Source organism: Chanos chanos, chromosome 15 (assembly GCF_902362185.1).
Source record: "Chanos chanos chromosome 15, fChaCha1.1, whole genome shotgun sequence".
Lineage (NCBI taxonomy): Eukaryota > Metazoa > Chordata > Actinopteri > Gonorynchiformes > Chanidae > Chanos > Chanos chanos.
Window position 1 is genome coordinate 20,214,616 of NC_044509.1, and position 15,571 is coordinate 20,230,186.

The window sequence follows — 15,571 nt, forward strand, 5'->3', positions numbered from 1 at the left end:
AACCATCCTTCGTGTTCAAATATTGAAATATTACATTTGAAACTGCTGTATAAACACAGCATTTCCAAATAGGCATCCATAATATAGACAATACTATATTATTCACCCAGTGTTGAAAACATCACTTCTGACGAGTAGATAAATAACAGGAAATAACAGTGAATAGTGAAGATGGAAAATACTATGATTTCATTGGCCCATTAGACTGATAACACAGACATGTCATGATTTTTTTTCTCAATTTCATTTTGCGGATGAAGGCTGAAACAATGGAAATAGTGACTTTAATGGTCAGTACAACCTGCTGTGTAAAGGGAACAAACATTTCACTCACCCATATTTTACTCTCAGTCAACAAAAAAAACCTGATAAACTCCCATAAACTACTAAACATCAAACACACAGTATCCCTGTCTTAAATGTTAATGTTTTTACCTTTATAATGGTTCAGACAAGGAAAAAAAGACACAAACAGAATTCAAGGGAACAACCTTTTCCCCCAGTGCTTTCATTGAGAACATGCTCTCCCATACCCAGCATCCAACCAGAGAGAGAGAGAGAGAGAGAGAGAGAGACAGAGAAAAAGAGAGAAAGAGAGAGAGACAGATAGACAAACAAACAGAATGAATATTCAAATGCTGCTATTACTGTCTGTGACCTGTCTAAACAAATCACCTTTCTCTAGAAATTGCAGAGGTTCTGAAATTATGGAAATTACTGAATGGAGAACATAACTGAAGTCAATTCTGTTTTTTCTTTCATTTTGTTCTTGCAGCCACCTTCATTCATAAAATACTGTAATTCATTACTTTGTATGTATTCTCCAAAGACATGCCAAAATATGACCAGGGAATTCCCACCAATTCCCCTCCAAATAAAACTTGTAAAGCAGAGGTTTTCAACCTTTTTGGGCTAAGGCACATCGAAGGTCAAACCAGAACGTCAAAGAACACCAACTTAAAGCTGCTTATTGATTATGAAGAATGTCACACTCATTATTATTAGGCTATAATGTCTTTAGCAAGATTTGACCCATATTGCATTAAAAAAGACTGTCAGATAATTATCAAACAGATAGTTACATCAGACAGGCAATCATGTAATTTGTTAAAAATGCACTGAAGTGTGTCGGAAAAAGAACTATATATTTGTGGATGTCTGGAATTGCATTGTTTCTAGTCATAACTGTAACTGTAGATATCTGAAATTACATTTTTGCTAGTCATAATACAAGTTATGAATATCCAGTATGACATTTTTACTAGCTGCATGGTATTCTGCATATTTAAAATTACATTATGGATATCAGGAATGGATTTTCATTTAGGATAGCTGACATTAAAAGTACGACTATTAACGACTGGGTTGTAGATATTTGAAATGGGAGTTTTTCCAAGAAAGAATGTCATTGTGGATATCTAAAAAGTTCTTTTTGACTAGAAACAATTGAATTACAGATATCTGCAGTATATATCCAGTCTAGCGATTAAATGTTAAACCAGACTGACATTGGTATGATGCAAGCAACACAGCTACAACTAATAAAATTGATAATGAGTGTGTTAGATTTACAGTAGGTGTGTGAATGATTAAGCATTGACAATAGTCAATAGTATTGGTGGCGCCGAGGCGGTGGAAGGCCCCAAATCATATTCTGCTCAGGGCCCCATAAAGGCTTGGTCAGGCCCTGTTTTAAGGGTTGTCCTTGCAGTGTGAACTGTGTCCTTGTTGGATGAGAATGATTTGAATGGTGTGTACTGAGTAGGTAAGTCAGTGTATAATATACAGCATATCATATGTCATAAACACTGGCCAATGTGACAGAGTGACAATAAGGAATCATCTGCTGAAAAATCATCTGAACATCATTGAAGAGTTTACAGGTAAAGTGACTGAATCAGTGTGTGACATTTCCTGTTGTTTGGTGACCACTTCATTTAATCACATCAATGTTTGGTTTCATATGAGCCAAGAACTACAACATATGAACAGCATTTTGTTTGGGTTATGGTTTCACTCTCTTTGATCCCAAATATCTGAATGAAAATATCCACACATCTCACTGTAACCTGTAAATTTATATTATGCATATAGTTAATACAGTATAAATACAGTCACTCACTGTGACTGAGAGGGGACTGGTTCTCTGCTGAAGTCTATAGGGTCATGCATGGATCCGTCACTCTTCATAGACACACAGCTGGGTACTGGAGATCCTGGTCTCTGTGTCCTGTAGTCAACAGGATCCTCCTCCTCACACTGTCCAGACTGACTCATTCTACAGACAGTGTTCTTCTCCTCTCTGTCCCCACAGTCAATCCTTTTAGTTTTCTCCATTCTCACAATGTCCACTGAGACTTCTTCAGACAGTTTAACTGTTTTGGGCCTGTGGACACACACACACACACATACGCTACACTTTATATACATAATAATATGTTTTAACGTAAACACATGCAAACATTTTTTTGCACAATAATATGTTTTAAGGTCCACACACACACACACACACACACACACACACACACACACACACACGCGCGCGCGAGTTTCTATGTACAATTATATGCTTTAAGGTACGCACACACACACACACACACACACACACACTGCACTTTAAGTACTTAATGGTCTCTATTGGTTCAGACTAAAGGTTTGGCCCAGAATGCTCTGCTCCTCGGGGTATGACTACTGGTAATTGAAGTAATATGCCTTCAGACATTACACAACAATGCCAGACTTTTCTGACTTTTCCAACTCTTGTGTAGAGATGCTCTTCATTTTTTATAGTGATGAATTTGTTTGGACTCTGGTAACCTGGATACTTTGCTCTGCCTCTTAACTGAAATGTAAGGTATATAGTATAAGATACTGTGTTATTGAATGAATTTTGTGTGAAAGCAATGAAAATGATTGACAGTTTGGTCCACATAGACTTCTGTTTCACTTACTGTGTGAAGAGTTTTGACTACGTGACTTCAGTTTTGACCAATGCATGTTAGCAAACGGGGAAAAAAAACTGTAACAGACAAGTTTGGAAGTTACCGACCCTACAGACATTTAAAACTAGAGATAGTAGACAAGTAAAAATATTTAACAGAATTGTCATGGCAATAGTGCTATTGTCATGGTTACTGTCTGCTGTAATGACTTTCCCCAACAACGTGTTTACTGTGTTGATAAAAACAACTGTGGTATATTAAAGAAGGAAAATAACATGTGTAACTTTCTGTATTCAAAGACACAATATCAAAATGTGTTTCTTTTAAATGTGAAAAGCATGAAGTAGAGAAGAATACTGCATTACCTTCTGTCAGGTGACTCTGTAAGTCTTCAGAAAGACAGGTCCAGTTCACCATCAGTCCAGACTGTTTGGAAAGTTCTGGTTCCCTAGTTCAGAACTCACAACACATGTTTAAAATCTTAATGACTCTTGTCTGGGTTACTCCAGTGTGTCTGTTAAAAATGTCTCTCTCCAAACACGTCTCAGCCTCCACAGAGAGACGCAGCTACACACCCTGAGTTAAAGAGCAGGGATCAGACAAGTTAGTTCCTGGTTTATGAAGTACAAAGATCAAACTTCAGATTATCAGAACAACAATAAAACCTCAGTCCATGTTATTCTCATTATGTTCCAGATGACAAGTATAAATGGTATAAAGACACATAAACCATATGGACTGTGTGTTCACACAGTGACATATTTTCATGTTTTATGAAGTATGAATATGACAGACAGAGAGACTGAGACCCAAATGTTTAATTCAGAACACAAATAAAGACCTCCAACTAAAACCAAACTATCAAATTGTTAAACCACTAATTATAAACCTAGCACACACTATAAAGCCATTGACTCACACACACAAACACACACAATGCCACACACGCACACACATACTCACTCATACACTCACTCACTCACACACACACACACACACACACACACACACAGAACTGTATTTCACTGCTTTTGTGCTCATATTTCCCACTGTCAGATGATCTGTGTTCAGTTCTAACACTGAAGAAATATGATCCATCATTGATGAAAGTTTAATCGACTGGGACAGAGGCATTGAAGATGAAACTCTGACATAAGAATTAGAGGTGGAGACTGAAGACGTCCTGCAGTATCAAATCTGTATTACTGTGTGGAAGGCTCGTGTAAACAGACCCATTCAGAGGGCTCAGGAGTCTGAGAGTGTGTGTGTGATCAATGCAAGTGCAGTTTCAGAAATATCACTAAATAAGCAGACTGTTAAACCGCCTAAGTTAGAGATAGACAAATCTAATGGAGAGATCAGCCATTGGCAGAAATCCTGGAGCCAATATGACACAGCCATTCATAATAATGATGCACTGTGTCAAAGGGAGAAATTCTCTCACCTGAAGTCCTGTTTAACTGGGGCAGCAGCAAGAGCTGTAGCAGGACTTACTAATGGCAATAAAGTTGATTCAGGACCGGTTTGGAAGAAAGGTTATTGTGGCCAGTGCACATGTCCAAATGATTAAACCTGGCTCCTGTGAACAGATCATCAGATGTTGCTGCACTCAGACAACTTTATGATGCATGTGAGATACAGATTGACACTCTAGAGTCCTTAGGTGTGCACACTGACACTTACGGCTGCTACGCCCAGTGCTGTTACAGCTGATACTGGATGACCTTGCATTAGTCTACACACACAAGTCAGACTCTGATGGTGAACAGAGAGTGCTTGAGCTCACTCGATTCCTGCAAAATGAAGTTCAGAACAGGGAGAGAGAGCACTTCACCTAACAAGACCAGGAAACACACAAAGAGACAATGCACAATATAATAACACACTCACCAGGCCAGCAGCCTTCAGTGAGCATAAATCCACAAAAATGTATGAGTATGTCCTCAGCAGCTGCATTGCACACAGCTAGTAATGCTCCTCAGACCTGTGTGTATTGTCACAGTCCCAGCCATAAACCAGAACTTCGTCCAGACAATTCACTGCCCGCAAGGAAAAACTGAGAAAACTGGGAAGATGCTTTGTGTGTCTAGGCCCAAAACACATGGCAAATTCTGCAAGGTTAAAGGAAAGTTGTACGCTGTCTGCTGGACGGGGGCAGTCGGGGAAGTTTTATTCATGGGATTGTAGTGAAGACACTTAAACTGCCACTGGTAAAGCAAGAGACACTGCACCTCCATACCTCTGGATCTGCTGCTCCTGTGAGAACAAAACACAATGTTGTGAAGGTACCGCTGGAGAATGTGTGGAATATGCAGCAAAGGATTAAAATGAAAGCAGTCGAAACCCATCAAGGGTGCACTGCTGTTATAAAGGTCCCTGATGAACCCATTCAAGAACAGTGCAGAAGAAAAGGCCTGCAGCTTGTCGATCTCCCATTAGAAGGTGTGTGTCGATGATCCAGAACTGTCAGTGTTAACAGGAGCAGACTTTTACTGGCAAGTAGAGTCTGGAAAGGTTGAGAAGATAAGAGAATCTTTTTGTCGCCATGGAAAGCAGCTTTGGATGGGCCATGCAAGGACCAGTGTCGTCATATGGTGTGACCGAGGCAGCTCGCATGCACATCAGCTTAGAGGAGGACATACTGATCTCAGAACAGCTGTGTGCTTTCTGGGAGATGGAGTCACTGGGCATTGGTAATGAGAAAAGCCAAAGCCAAAAGCACACAGAGGCTCTCCAAAGCTTTGAACAGACTGTGAAACTCAAGGATGGACGAAATCAGGTTGAATTACCACGGCGACCTGACAAACCAGATCTTCCAGACAACTTCAGAGTAACCAAACTCAGAGTGGTGTTTGATGCATAATCACACCATGAGAATGAGTAGAGCGGTATTTGGAGTGTCACCGAGCCTGTTCCTATTGGCTGAAACTGTCAGGAAGCACATTGAGCAGTATGAGACAGAGCAGCTCAAGACCGTGGAGACACTGAGAGTCCCTCTATGCCGATGCTTTTTTAGCGAGCTCAGTGTGATGTGGAGGAGTCTTATTTGGTCAGCAAAAGAGATTCTGGCCCATGCCAGCAGGAACCACTGTAAATGGGTGACAAATTCACCTGCCCTGAGAGTCAAGTGGGTAGAGAATGAAATGGAGCGCATGACAAAAATGGATGTGTGTGCAAGTGTACTCATTGTAACCGAGGGTCATTAGGACCCAGCGGAAAAATACAACGCGACACTTCCAATTTAGACTAATTTGACATACTCTATAAGAGAGGTTTGGAAGGCACCCACTTCAGGTTTTTACATCATTGCTGTGGTTGGTGTTTGGGATTTGGGCTGCAAGCTAGTTGAGCAAGTGTGTGTGTGTGTGTGTGTGTGTGTGTGTGTGTGTGTGTGTGTGTGTGTGTGTGTGTATGTGTGTGTGTTCAAACTCTGGCTCTTGTTGTGATGCATGGTTAACATGTAGGTTGTGTGTTAGCAGTCTCTGTAGCAGGAGAAAAGCAGTGACCTGAGTTAGTGATGCGATTCTTACGTGCATGGTTTGACTATTGTTGGTGGAGCTCATGGTTGGATGGATAGCCTCGCGTGGTCAGCATGTCACTGAGAGTATATGGTCCATTGCAGTAGGTACACAGCGTTCGACTGGAACAATTTGCTTTTGGTTTCAAGCCATGATTGTTGACTGTTCTTTGTTTCATTTTAAGGTCATAGCATTGATTGCTGTCTATTTTAGGGCTTTTAAAAAAAATAAAACTACAGACATCGCCTCCCATCTTTGACCCCACTGAGTTCCTTACTCCATACACCATCAGAGTGAAGGACCTGTTTCAGGAACTGTGGGTGAGGGGAATCCATCAGGACGAGCAGTTACCTCCAGACTTGACTGAAAAATGGAACCAGTGGCGTTCAAGCTCCACCTGCTGGCCATTCAGAGGTGGTACCAAACTGAGAACCAGCAAAACATCACAGGTCATCATGTTCAGAGATAGTTTAACCTCACTTATCGATGTGATAGTGAGACAGAGGGTGAGAGAGGTCATGATTGTGTAAATGAGTGTATTTGTGTGTCTGAGAGAGTGTAAATCTAAAAAAAAAAAAAAAAGGGGCATTTCTGTGATCATACACACACTGTGAGCAGTAGTGAACACACACCAGGAGCAGTGGCTAGCATTCCTTGCACCTGAGGGGCGGTGTGGTTAAGTGCCTTGCCCAAAGGCACATGGCAGTGGATGCTGATCCTGGGAATTGAACCAGCAACCCTCCAGTCATAAGCCCGGTTGTCTCGGCCTTTTCAAGAGTTTTCAAATTTCCAGGTTAAGACTGTGGAATGAATAAACAGGTAGTTGTTTTCAACGCACTTTCGAGTCCTTCCTTAAATCAATGAAATTCCATTTATTGGCACAAAAAATATCAACCAAAAGGACTTGATAATTCCAATAACACGTAAAAGAAAACGAAAATAACTCAGATTTTTAATATGAAGTGAAAATAAGTGAATCAAAAGTGGTCAAAAAATCGTATACAACCCCTGTCACTCAATCCGCATTCACCAAACCAAGTGCCAATTCCAATTCTCCCGGGTTTTTCCCTCAGTGACGTAAGTGTGCCCTGGCTCTACCGTAAATGCAAGTATAAACTATCATCCAGAATGTCATTTTTCTACTTTAGCACAAACAGGTACATAGGTGCATAAATAATATTAACATTCAGATATATTTACATAACACAAAGTTATTAATTCACAAAATGGCTACAACAGTGTGTGTGTGTGTGTGTGTGTGTGTGAGAGAGAGAGAGAGAGAGTGTGTATGACTGTGAGAGAGAGAGAGAGAGAGAGTGTGTGTGTGTGAGAGAGAGACTGTGTATGTGTGTGTGTGTGAGAGAGAGAGAGAGAAAGAGAGAGAGTATATGTGTGTGTGTCTGTGAGCAGAGTGAGTGTGTGTGTGAGAGAGAGAGAGAGAGTGTGTGTGTGTGTGTGTGTGTGTGAGAGAGAGAAAGAGAGAGAGTACATGTGTGTGTGTCTGTAAGCAGAGAGAGTGTGTATGAGAGAAAGAAAAAAGAAAGTGGGAGAGAGAGAAAGAGTGTGTGTGTATGAGTGTGTGTGAGAGAGAGAGTGTGTGTGTGTTCAGCATCAGAAACACTTTCAGTCTGTAATTGAGTTTTATATGTAATGATATTTTATTTGTGTCTTTCTCTCTGACATGTGCATGTTTACATTAATTTCTGAATAACAAACAACAACAAAAACAGACAAAACAAACAAATCCCTACAAAACTTTGTAAATTAATGAATAATTGTTTATTATTAGTCACAGATTTCTGATACATAAATAAAACTCTGACTGTACTTCATACACACATGTTTGTGATTGTGAGTTCAAGTGGAGGTGTAAATAAATGTAAATGGTACATATGAATATTATGTGTGTCTGTGTGTGTGTATTTCAGAGTTTGTGTGTTTATTTATTTTATCTGTCACAGAGACAGAGGAGTCATAATCCCAAACTCTAAACCCAAACCCTGCATAGAGGGGTTCAGTGAATGTGCAGTGGTATGTGTGCAAGTGTGTGTAAATGTGTGAGTGTGTGTGTGTCAGAGGAGATGCTGTAGAAGGACACAGTTCCAGACGAGCAGTCCAGATACACTCCTACTCTGTGTGTGTGTGAGGGGTCATGAGGTATGACAGTTCTCTGATTATTGTGACGGGCAAAGTAATTGTCACCACAGCACCTCAGACTCCAGGACTTTTCATTGTTTCCAAACACACAGTCATCACTCTTTCCTTTCCTCGCGATTCCTCTATATGTCACTGATATATCAGCATTAGTTCCACTCCACTCAGTCTCCCAGTAACAGCGTCCAGTCAGACTCTCTCTACACATGACCTGATGACAATAATCAAATCTCTCTGGATGATCAGGATACGACTGATTCTCTCCCACACGTGTCACCTTTCTGTTCCCCTCAGACAGAGAGAGGAGTGTGTGTGCTGTGTTTGGGTCCAGTGTGAGATTACAGGCATCTACAGAGAAGAAGAGAAATTAGAGGAGAAGACACATCACACACTCTCAACTCTGTGTGTGTGTGTGTGTTTTATACTAAATGGAGAGTATTATATTATTATATTAGTATTATATTATTAAATATCAGATTTATCTCAGTATTATAATATTATTATATTATGTTATTACAAGGAGTCTGAGTGTCTTATTGTTGATGTGTGTGTTACTGTTGTTTGACCCTTGACCCAGTGTGTTTCCCTCTCGTTACCTGAACCCGTTTCTGACCAGTTTTCCACTTTATTTATTTTATTCACTCACTTTTTGTCTTTCTTTTGTTCACATACAAAATGTACAAAATTAAATAAAAGTCATATTTAATCTTTTTTTTCATTAAATGGAATTAACAAACAAAAGTACTGTATTTTTTAGGAATTTAGATAAATGGTCTCTTTTCCATGGGTGAACCAAACTCAGTGTGTGTGTGTGTGTGTGTGTGTGTGTGTGTGTACTCACATTTTTTTAATCCTGGTTTGATCATGAATTCTCCGCCATGGTCCACACTACAAAAACACACAACAGACTGTGGATGAGTCTCACACATAAGCACAGACACACACACACACACACACACACACACACAGACTGTACTGACTTAAGTCAACAGTGTTGATTCATGTGTGTAGAGAGACACTTCACTCCTGAGTCTCCTGGGTGATTGTAGCTCAGATCCAGTTCTCTCAGGTTTGAGGGGTTTGAACTCAGAGCTGAAGCCAGAGAAGAACAACCTTCCTCTGTCGCTAAACAACCAGACAACCTACAGAGAGAGAGAGAGAGAGAGAGAGAGAGAGAGAGAGAGAGAGAGAGAGAGAGAGAGAGAGAAATAAATAAAAATACATACAGACAGAGAATATCAACTCGTCATCTGGTTTGGGAAGTGTTGTCCATTGTAAAGGTTCCACTCTGTTTTACCATAAATGTTGACTTTGCTAAACTATCCCATTAACTAAACTCACAGACCAGTTACTAATATTAGCTGTACAGATATTGGGGGAAATTCATCTACTTTTATTATCAGTATGTTTCACACACCTGACTAATACTGACCTAAGTATCTTCAGTTTACAGTGTGGATTCTTCAGTCCCACACAGAGAAACTTCACTCCTGAATCCTGAAGGTCATTGTTACTCAGGTCCAGTTCTCTCAGGGGACAGTTTACTGACTGTAGAACTGAGGCTATAGATGAACAGGACTGTTCAGTGAGATTACAGAGAGCAAGTCTGGAGAGACAGAGAGAGAGAGAGAGAGAGAGAGAGAGAGAGAGAGAGAGAGAGAGAGCACAAGCATTCACTCATTTAAGAATTAAAAATTGTACTGATGGAGTTTGACCAAAAAGGTGTTGAATGTTGTGAAAAATTTGCTTAAATTGCTCAAACACACGGTGTGATATTTTTGGGCACGGGATGACTGCAAGTTGTAATTAACTGTACACTTTAAACTGGAGAGACTAATGAAAATTTAAATAAGAAATAAGTTATCAAAAAGGACAACACTTATAAAACTGTCAGTCAAGTTCATATTAAAAGGACTAGCCATGTTTCACACAGAACAAAAGCGAGACAGACATCCTGTTTACTGGCGAACTCATTAGCCATGTAAAGATCAAAAGCACAGTTGGTGAATTTGATGACAAGTATGGTTACTTGTACGAGAAGAAACTCAAATTTACCACAGAAACGGAACGAATTTTTATTTATCGTTGAAAAAGTTATCCTATATGTTGAGTTACTTGCCGTCAAATCGAAGAGAAACGTTTCAACTCTGTGACCGTCACCACTGCACTGAGGCTAACAGCGCGTGTAAATAACGGTATTCAGAGACTACACTAAAACGAAACCTACTTTGTACACGAAGGTAAAGAACAAAGACACAGAGAATCCGACATTTCCCAGACACCCGACACTCGTTGGTCTCTCTCAAATTTTACCTCAGAAAATTCACCCCTCGCACTCCGGCAGTTAGCAAGTCTCTCGATTTCCAACTGGCTTTGGTTGCTTAAAATAGCCTAAGAAACCGATTGCAAAGGTTCCTATGAAATTTTATAAATTCTGCTTATATAATGATAGCGTGATCAGGTATGTAGGCAAAATCTCTTAAGACAGTTAGTGACCCCAATAATGAGTACAGCAAGAGCCGAGATCTGACAGCTTCTCTCGCCGGTTCAAACTGATCACACTGACCTGTGGAGACCCCTATTGTGGTGTATTCATAACCTTTCAAACTGGGTTCTGCTTGTATGATACATAAACAATCACATACATTCAGCTGAGTGTGTCAGAAATGTTGAAGTAAAAATCATGAACCTGAAGCAGCTGTCAAACATGATGTGTTCTTTCGTCGCTAACCCGATTGGCGTTGAAGCCAAAATAATTGGCATAGCCTTATGTCGGGAGAGGATTTTGAGACTCCGATTAAATGTATTATGATTCCCTGATGACTACCTAATCGAGCGTTACCGTTTTTCATTATAATTTATCATTTATCCGAACAACTCCGGCCTACATCTCTAATATTAGCAGTGGTGGAATATAACGAAGTACAAGTACTTCGTTACTGTACTTAAGTACATTTTTCATGTATCTGTACTTTACTTAAGTAGACTTTACTTAAGTAGATTTAGTTGTGGGTACTTTTGACTTTTACTCCACTACTGTATAAAAGGGCCATCAGTTGGAAACCTCTGCCTCAGAAGACAGTGCTTAAATGGTTGTCCAAGGAAAGTATAACTCAGATTTACATACACTTACATAATTTCATCAAGTAATCATTTAACATCACCATCTATATTCAGTCCGTTAACCCTCTCAGTATTTTTCATATTAAACACAAGTCCTTTCAGTCAGTTAAATATTTCACACTACCGATTTCAACATGATAACCAATGCATTGTGCAAGTTCTGTATTTTTCCAGCAGGCTGGCAGAGCTCCCTCTCCCCCCGATGCACCCCAAAGTCAACAAGTTGCACGTACACCAAAGACCGCACCCATAAACTTCTCGTCCAGGTCAGGATTAGCCAACTGACCTGTCCATCCAGGCTGCCCTCTGACCTTACGACCAATAGGGTTAAAGATACAGGTCAGCATATATAAGACTCGAATCTCCCCCGATCGTCAGATCAACCCCCACTCTGGCGAGAAGAAGTCAAAACCTGGACAGTTTACGTTTATGCGGTGTGCGTCAGTGACGATTGTAAGTGCTAAACATTGTTGGGATAAGGGTGCATCTTTCGTAAATAAGGGGAAGATTTGTAATTAACTGTACATAGTTTGTTATATATGTATATATGTCTTTATTAGCATTTTCATTAGTAACGGTTGCATGCACAACTGCTGTAATTTCCCTGCCGTCTGCCGTCATTAAGATACGTATTTGTATGTATGCTAGTCCTTGCCTATACGTAATAGCCACATAGCCGTATCGAACATAGCATAAAGGATACAATGCATGTGTACCTGTACAGTGACGTGCATGACCTTAGTGTAACCTCTCCTCTGTTGCCATAGTGCCGGTCCACGATCAGAGTCCCATTAGCACGCATGCGCAGTGTAGCGCCCCAATATGGCGGCGCCCTGTGAATTATTTTCTTAGCATAGCCACTTAGCATGCTGACATTAGCTATGTAGCATGCTACAGTTAAGAGACCAATGTGGTTACCGCACACTAGCGCTACTAGTGGGCTCACGAATGTGGACCGGCAACAAGTTATTACAGTCTGTCTAGTCATGCAACCAAATATTCCCTGTAAATAGTGTTGTTCATGTGCATGTATATGTACTTATGTTTATGTTCACATCCATCTTTAACTGTTTATTCATTATGGTTTATATGTTTATTCCAGCAACACACACAACCACATACCTACACCCAAACCAGACCATATCAACCAAACCCCCTTTTGTAAATTCAAGTGTGCTCATGTCGTGCTGTGCGTTTTAATAAATATAAAAAAAACCCAAATTGGATGCTTGGATTGTGTTCTGACCGACACCCCACGGTGACAGCAAGGTCCCTGAAACAGCGCAAAGGCACAGTGACACAGGGAGCAGCACACCTAACACTGCACTCTCAGTCACCCTCCTTTTCAACTACATTTTACCGAAAGTATCTATACTTTCTACTCTACAACATTTCTACAATGCGTTGCGTTACACGTTACAGTCACATTGCGTTTTTTTTGTTTGTTTGTTAGTTTTAAAGTAATTAATGGCGAGAGGGGAATTGGTCCACTGAACCAATCAAAGCGGGCAGATAATGTTAGAGCCTCCTTCCACACGAGCGGGGTGCGCCCGCAGCAGCAGCAGCATCAGCAGCATCAGCAGCAGCACTAACCGGTGATAAAACACCCAAAATGGATTTCGAGAGAGGCCACCACGGAGATTCAGCCATTAGACATGCGCCACCCATGGCCTTATTTAAAAGAGTTGTTTGAGATAACCGGTTCTAAAACTGATTCATGGAGATTCCGGTGCCATCTTTGTCTCCCTCGAAAACACGAGATGCTAGCTTTCAAAAATTCAACGTCAAATTTGAAGAAATATATTAAGGTAAATAAAGTTGCTTAACGCTACCTGACTTTTGCATGTTAAATTAATTTAGGGTAGTCTTGGTCCTGGGTGTTTGCTTGGATGCTAGATCCTGGGAACAGCTGTGTTTAATGCCCCTTTTTTTTGAGGCAGACAACTTTGACTTGAATGTGTTTACTGCAGTCAATATAACACAATGGTTTTGCATTGTGTTATTTTGTGTTTGGTTTTATTTATAGTAGAATAAAAACTTTCAAAGGTATAATCAGTCCTCTTTCTTATTTTGCTTAATGGCATTTAACTCTGCAGATCACCCCTGAAATTCTGATTCACAGAATCGTAAGTCTAAGTGTGAACTGTGTCACAGAGGGCAAACACAATAAAAACAAGAACCTTTGAAGAGATTGTTTGCCAGTGTTATCAGTAGCATCATCTGCAGCACTGTTAATTAAAATGGCACAGCCCATACTATTGATGTATTAAACAAAATATACGTACAGTAGGCACACTTAATGATATTGTAGACCATTGCATTAGGGAATACATTCAGCAAGCACTTTTACTTTTAATACTTTAAGTATATTTAAAAGCAGGTACTTACTTACTTTCACTCAAGTAAAAAGGTTAATGTGGTACTTTTACTAGAGTACATTTTTGTCTGTTTATTTGTACTTTTACTTAAGTACGGTGTTTGAGTACTTCCTTCACCGCTGAACATTGGTCATGTTACTGCCGTAGCCACGTGAATAACGGGAAAGATGAAGACCCGTAGTTATGAGTCGCAAACGAATCACTCATTCCTACACTGAGCCTGCACAGCGGTTATGTGACAGGTGAGCGGAGGACACAGAGCCGAAAGACCCCTTTGTGAACGAAGCTGAACGTGCAGCCAAATAGTAAAAAAAAATTACGTTCTAAGTCGTAATCATGCGACCATCTGCCGTGGTGAAACTATAATGTTCCGAAGATGGACCGCTAAAAGCAATCTTAAGATACTTCGCCCCGTGCGTTCTTGTCCTGTTTTTCACGGCATATAGATTTACACAACCTGGTACCAAGGTTGGAATTGAGTTCATAAAAAAAGGCATATAGGCTACCAAATACAAAAGTGAATCGAATGGTTGCTCATGCTCACCCTTCTATCCACTCACATTTGTCGACATGAATCCCAGTATGATTGTAGGAAAATAATTGTTAAATTTATGCAAGATAGGCATAACATGTTAGGCTTACAAATCTACATATCATCGCTCTTAAGTTTCAAGCACGTTGAATCTGGCTATAAACGTTTCATATCCCTTATCAGTCATGTTGATCTGATCCATTTTTAGAAAATAGAATTTAATTTGTTTTGCAATTACTAGTGTTTGTATTTCAGTGCCAAGACTTACTTTTCATCCGAAATAGCTGGAAAATTGTACGTAAATTATTTAAGTTCATGTTGTGAATTTTAATTGTTTTCTGTTAAGAATTTAAGTAAGAATGCACGGGCAAGACGCGGTTTGCGCGAGAAGCCCTTTTATAGTCAGAAATCGTTAGAAACTGTATAGAAACTGTTATATTTTGGCGAGCGTCTTTTGACCGACACCTGGGGGCGGCACAGGGGTCCGCACACTTTGTCAAGTAGCCCATCACTGTCTTGATTTGACATGGGAAATCCTAATGCATCCCATCTTCCATCCATAATATGTGGCCCATGAATAAGCCTTGCTATTTTCTCTCCTTTCCTATAATGTACAGTAGTCTGTCACTTATTACTAGTGGCCTGATAATATTATTGTCGAAGATAGCTAGACCCGCCACTGGTGAAAGTGATGCTATTGCAGTGAAAGGTCGGAAGACGAGTTGAGATTACCCGTGAGGTCAAGCAGGGAATTATGGGTATTATGGGCTGCCATTGCAAATAAATGGAGTTTTTATTCCACTCAAGCTGGACACTGGGACAAAGGGCAGTTTGATTACTGAGAGTGATATCACAGCAGTGAAAATAAAGCCTCACAGGCCGTACAGCTCAAGGCCTACAGTGGACAACACATGGAAACTAAGG